Here is a 6408-nt window from a genome sequence, read left to right as displayed (position 1 = left end):
AAGTAAAGCATGGTGGTGTCTTGGGATAACATCAGGGTGCAGCAAGCATCTGCTGTTCCCAAAGATACTGGGAGTTGAAGGGATAATGGGTCTCCTACAGGGACTGAGCTCTCCTACTGGAGACTTGGGGCTGAGCTTAAATGGGGCTCCTGAGCCCATGGGCAGAAGATGGAAGTTCCAGGTTAGGCTAGTTGGAGTCATTACGTCTGGTCAGAGACCTCACAGATGGGCACTGTTCTGTATCTGTCATTGATTTCCTGTTGATCTCAAACAAATCATTTCCACTGCGTTTCTTCGTCTTACCTGAGTTTCAATTGAAAGAAGTACCAGAACTGTGTTCTCTGAATCTTTAGATCAGTAGAAAAGAGCAGTGAACAGAACGTTAATTTTTAGTACACTTGTGATTGCAAGATGCACACCACAATAGCTCTTCCACGCAATAATCTTTTACTGTTCACGTGCGTAAATACTCTTATTTTCATCTAACAAGCTTCTGAGTATTTCTGACAGAATTCCTGTGAGATTAAACATCATATAAAACGCATTTATCTCACACAAGATATGACTTGCTCTTGAACCCCCAGCAGTTGCTGGGTATACAGCTATATTTTTTATTGTTATTACTGTTTTTCTGCTTTTTGTCCTGGATCTTGTAAGATACCTATCCTATCTCTAATTATGCTAACGAGGTCCCGAGGTTGATTTAGAGGCTCTGTTATAATGCCAGCCTCCCAGTTTATATCTCAAGTATCAGCATGTTTGTTGCAGATGTCAGTTAAGAGAAGGAAGCTTCTTTTTCTGTGCTTGCGTGGAGAGTAAGAACAGGAGCTGGAGCTGGAGGGGAGTAGCATAAAATAACAGAAATGAGATAAAACAGTGAGCTCTGCTATATCTGCATGAGGACTGATTTTTCTGTGGGGCACAGGCAGCTTGCCTGTATCTTCTTATGGAGATGCAACATTTGGTTTCATACGTTCTTTCCCCAGACACACAACAAATTGACTCATGAAACAGAATAGTTCGTTTCTGAAGGCCAGCACCATGTTAGGTATGTTGATAATTTTCTAGAGCTGATGTATGTGTTAGTCACCCTTGCTGGTCCACTGCTGATCTGAAAGAAGTTAAATCATTGCGAAAGCAAAGTTGATGTCATCATGGCGCCTGCTGGACCTGGAGCTTGGGAGCTGGTGAAGGAGGTGCTTCTCCCGTGCTTCTGCCTGGGAAAAGGGTCAGGCTGAGCTGTGGGTGTGCAGTCAAGGGCCCAATGTCTGTGGCTCCTTCCCAAACCCCAGACTCACGAGCTTGTCAAGAGTGCAGACTACTATCCACTGTTGTAGTTTCACATGGGTGTGAATGATACTGAAAGCTGGAATGTGGTCAGAATCAAAGAAGATTCAGAGCTCAGAGGGTTGTGATCAGTAGTGCAGAGTCTGGCTGGAGGCCTGTCCCTATTAGTGCTCCCCAGGGATCGGTGCTGGATCCAGTCTTGTTAAACATCTTCATCAGTGACCTGGATGATGGGATAGAGCTCAATCTCAGCAAGTGTGCTGATGATATGAAGCTGAGAGGAGTGGCTGACACATCAGAAGTCGGCTGCCATTCAGCAGCACAGGACAGGCTTGAGGGTTGGGCAGAGAGGAACCTTACAAGGTTCAACAGGAGCAAGTGTAGAGTCCTACATGTGGGGAGGAATAATTGCGTGCATCAGTATACATTAGAGGCTGACCTGTGGGAAAGGAGCTCTGCAAAGGACCTGAGTGTTTTGGTGGCCAACAGAGTGACCATGAGCCAGCAGTGTGCCCTGATGGCCAGGAATGCCAATGGTACCTGGGATGTATTAAAAGGAACATGGCCGGTAGGGAGAAGACTGAGGGGGGATCTTATCAATGCTTCTAAATATCCAAAGGGCAAGAGTCAAGTGAATGAGGCCAGGCTCTTTTCATGGGGCCCAGTGACAGAACGAGGAGTAATGAGCACAAATTGGAACGGATCAAGTTCCATCTGAACATGATGAAAAACTTCTTTACTTTGAGGATAGCAGCGCTGGAACAGGTTGCCCATAGGGTTGGTGGAGTCTCCTTCTCTGGACGTACTCAGAACCCACCTGGATACTTGTTCTGTGTAACCTACCTGAGGTAATGTGCTTTAGCTGGGTTAGACTGGAGGATCTCCAGAGGTCCATTATCATTTTGTGAGCTTCATGCAGAGGACTCCTGCTGCACACCTTTTTTTGCTCTGCTCTTTGCTATTTCTCCCAATCTGATTGGATCCTGATGGCTTTTATAAACGAGAGACATGCATGCACATTTTCAAGGGCCTCCTTTATATATATATATCTATGGCACCATGTGTGTATGCCCAAGCATGTAAGTCAGGATCTGTTTTACTGTGTATGAATAGATGGGTATGTTGCACAGGCCTGTTTTACTGACAATATTGTGTGTATCAGACATAAGCTATCATATATCCTTTAAACTTCTATAGGAGCGTGGGCATTTCCTACTTACTTTTTAACACTGAGGCTACGACTTGGCATCGCGTGAGACACTGAAAAATAAAGAGACCCTGCACTGAAAAGTTTGTGCTCTAAATGTCAGACAGGATGCACTGTGGTGAGGAAGATTTCTGATGTGTTTGTAACTTAAATAGGAAAAAAACTAAATTTGTTTCACAGGAAAAGAGCATGTGCGTGTTTGTTTTGAAAAAGAGCTTAGAAAAGAAAAAGCAACAGCTTTGTGACAGTTTGCTGGGTTTCTCTTACCACCTGCACAGAGGTCCAGAGAAGGAAATGGGTGCACACGTCTGTGTGGCCTCAATTGCCTGTGCCTTGTTCCTCTGCTCAGTGAGCGAGGTTCAGCTGTGCCTCTGGAGGTGCAGCTGGCAGCAGGACAGGATCCGTCAGCACGTGTGCCAGCCCTTGGGCTCCTGAACTCTTCCCCATGGCTCTGCTGCGATCGCCTGCCTCTGTGTCTAATTCCTATCTTATGTTGTGCTTTATGCTTTTAATGAGAAGGGATAGACAGCAAAACAAAGCTTCCATGCTGTGATCATAGGAGAGGAGCTGTTTATTTCTGTGCTTCGTGTGATGACATGAAAACAGTCAGTGGCTTTACAGTGGAGCTGTGCAATGCTCCCAGCACCTTTGCTGATGCCAGCTGACAGTCCGGGGCACATGGCCCTTTCAGTACTATTCTGCATCATTGCAGTGATGGGCAGCAGGTCAGAAATATTAGAAATAGGTACATTTTTCCAGGTTTAAATCATTTTGAACTCTTATGACTTGTCAGCATTTTTATTACACATGTGCGTATTTGTATTTTAAGAAAATGAAGTGCTGGGTGTGGATATGTGCAAATACTATAAAGAAGACACAATGATATGAAGCTTCCTAAAGCCTTAAATGCCAGAAGTGTTTGACTCCAAACAAGTGTGGGGCTGAAAAGGTATGTGGAGAAGCTTTGGTCCACTTTGCTGCTAAAGACAGAAACATCTCACAGGTTCAATTCAAGGTGATCAAGACTTACCCAGGAAAGCTTTGTGCTCACAACACCTTGATGCCACGGCTGGGAGCCTCTTGTGATGTGGTGGGGATATAATGCCATGCCAGGGAGCTGCTTCGTGGTGCTGGAGCCCATTAGTTGCCTGATCTCCCTCTGCAGTGTCAAGACAGAGAAGCCCCATATTCCAGTTTATCTGAACAGCCTTCATGTTGGCATTTTCTCTGGTTTTATTGTGGAGAGAAACTCAGTTTCCCCAGCTTAAACTCGCACTGCATCCCCAAGGGAAGTGTGAACGCAGTGTATGTGACCCTGTGACCTCAGAATTCAGCACAGCTTCCCAAAGTGAAGCATGTTTGTAGGGACTCCAGAACAACCATACTACAAATTTAATAGTAATAACAGCAGCCACATTCTTAGCGCTTGCAAAAGAAAGCAACGATGACAGGAGCTGAAGCAGGTTATTGTCACTTATTCTAGCAAAAGCAGCAAAAATACAGAGCTGTTCTGACCACAGCCTTTCTTGTACCTGCAGTGATGGACGACCACCTGCCTGGGAAATGGCTGTGCACTTTAGGGGAGGAAGCCACTTTGAAGGGGCAATATAAAGAAATGTTCTTTCTGTCAGTAAATCCCATTTTTTTTTCTCCTTGTGTTCACGTCTGCTACCCTTGAATATACAATTCAATCCTTTAAAGGTAAATGTGTTACTGAAAATAGTACTTACGGCCAGTTCTGATACTTTTCATACATTTTAAAGCAATTCATGACTCTTCACACGAATAACTGAAATTAACCTTCATTTGTGCCTTAATTTGAAGTTCAAACTTAACATAATCGATATTTTGTGGTCTTCTGCAATCTGCTCAGTCTGTTTATCCAAGGAAATTATTTGTTCCACTTCTGCATTTGAGGTAGAAATGGGCATAATTAAATCCATGAGCTGTAAGAAACTGAAAGAACTGGAACTCTGAAGATAGATAAATGTACCATGTCCAAATTCCAGGCTTTTGAAGTACATCACACACACTCTCCACTTAACCTCGTAGTGTATAATATATCCAGTATTTCTCATCAAACAGTCCCAGTTCAGCTTCCTGTAAAATCACAGCTCTTCAGCACATGTTGTAAAGTTTTGTTTTTTTTTTTCTCCCCAGAGAAAATGATTGTCTAAGGTGAAAATAATCTTATTTGCTGTAATCAGAATGTGAAATCAGAAATGAGAGCAGACGTATACTACCGAATAAAATCCTTCACATTGTTCCTGTAATGATGTGTTTTTGGATGAGCTACGTTTATAACCAAGTAATTTGCTATCAATGCTTCATTGTAATTTACTCTCTAAAGAATTCATCATGTCATAAACTTCAGTAGGTACAAGATCAGTTTGTTCTAATTTTAAGATCGTATCATAAGAAACATTTAGCACATTGTGAAATAAATTCAAGTAGCATTTAATCACGGCAAGTCTCTCTGTCATGCCCATCTTTGTCATCCTTAACAGACTTAAAAACTGCAACTGGGCAATTCTCAGCTAATGTAAAAAGTAACATCTAATAGCTTTCAACTGCAAGTCAGACAGATAATCATCTTGTGGGGACATGCCTCAACGTTTCTGTGCATTGAAGGTTGACAAAATGATACAGCTTCTGTAATTCTGAAACTCGTGGCAGCCAAGGAGAAGTGATTGAAAACTTTGGTTACACAGACCTCAAGATCAAATGATTGTTTGATCAAACGCTTCTTTATAAAATACTGCACTGTGTTTTACAGGAGATGGGGATGCTTATTTTGCTTCCAGCTAATTGCCCAGCTCATTTTCCATTAATTTATAGATAGCAATGCCTGTGAACATTAGTCTTATTAGCTGCATGCAAATAACAAATTTCAGATCATCTGACTTTTCTTAATACTTCTTCCCATTTCAGATATTGTCCAACAGTTTCACTGGTATCTTGCAGTAACAAGAAAACAGATTTTCTTCATTATAGCACGGCACAGAGGCAAATGACTATCAAGAACACTGTTATTTCTGTGGTTTGAAAGTTGGTGTGTGTGGAGTAATACTAATGCAAATCATCTAGAGTTATTCAAACTTATTTTTTTCACTTTTAGTTGTTATTTTCTGTTTGTAATTTCAGTGACTTTTTTGAGAGAACAAATTTCTTGTTTGAATGAATGGAAGGAATTTGATCTCAAGCGAAGTGAGCACAAGACAGAATTTTGCTTTTTAATTCCAAGGGCTGGAGATAAAATTGAGGTTGTGTACACAAGGCTTTTACTCCAGCAGGGAGCTGGGCCAACAGCATTCCCTCTGGTTATAGGTGGAGAAGCAAAAAATGGGGTGCAGGGGACCTTCATGATGCTTTGCTCTGCTGGATTCGGGATGTTGAGCTGACATGAGTTTGCTCACATTCCTGATCTTTCAGGAAAACGACACCTGAGTTGTACCCAGCTTCAAAGTTATGCATTATGCACACATAAGCAGATTCGTGGTTTTGTGTTTTCTCTTGACTTTTCTCTTGCAGCTGGTAAAAAAAAAAATAAATATCAAAGGATAGTAAAAGGAAACTGCAAGCAGGCAATTCTGTCAGCCCAAAGTGTTCAAAACAGGGCAAACTGGATTTAGGGAAGGATGCAAAATGGGAGCAAATGTGATAATTGTAAGAACTGTACGAGAGAGGCAGGGAAACCCCTTGGGTGCAAGAGTAAAGTCATCATCACATTATGTGAGTATTCTGTTGTGACTGTTCTCTGATGTGAGATAGAGTGAAAAGTGGTAGGATTTTTTCTCCTTTAATTTACTTAAATTAGAGTAGCTGAGTTTTGCTTTAACTTATTTTTTATCTGCTTTGTTTAGAGTGTGCTCTGAACAGGGCTTTCTGTTCTTGTACTTCTGTAGATTTTGCTT

At 42.0% G+C, this 6408-nt stretch overlaps 1 long non-coding RNA gene across 1 annotated transcript in view; it reads left to right on the top strand.

Annotated features, from left to right (window-relative positions):
• The first annotated feature begins 28 nt into the window (after window positions 1-28).
• Window positions 29-6408, top strand: part of LOC104913859 — a 25498-nt gene continuing 19118 nt past the window's right edge. Inside the window, exon 1 of the long non-coding RNA XR_795674.3 lies at window positions 29-6226. This is a non-coding gene — a long non-coding RNA (uncharacterized LOC104913859). The remainder of the gene's footprint in view (window positions 6227-6408) is intronic.

Source organism: Meleagris gallopavo, chromosome 21, assembly GCF_000146605.3.
Source record: "Meleagris gallopavo isolate NT-WF06-2002-E0010 breed Aviagen turkey brand Nicholas breeding stock chromosome 21, Turkey_5.1, whole genome shotgun sequence".
Classification (NCBI taxonomy): Eukaryota; Metazoa; Chordata; class Aves; order Galliformes; family Phasianidae; genus Meleagris; species Meleagris gallopavo.
This window is presented reverse-complemented; position numbering and strand designations above follow the sequence as displayed.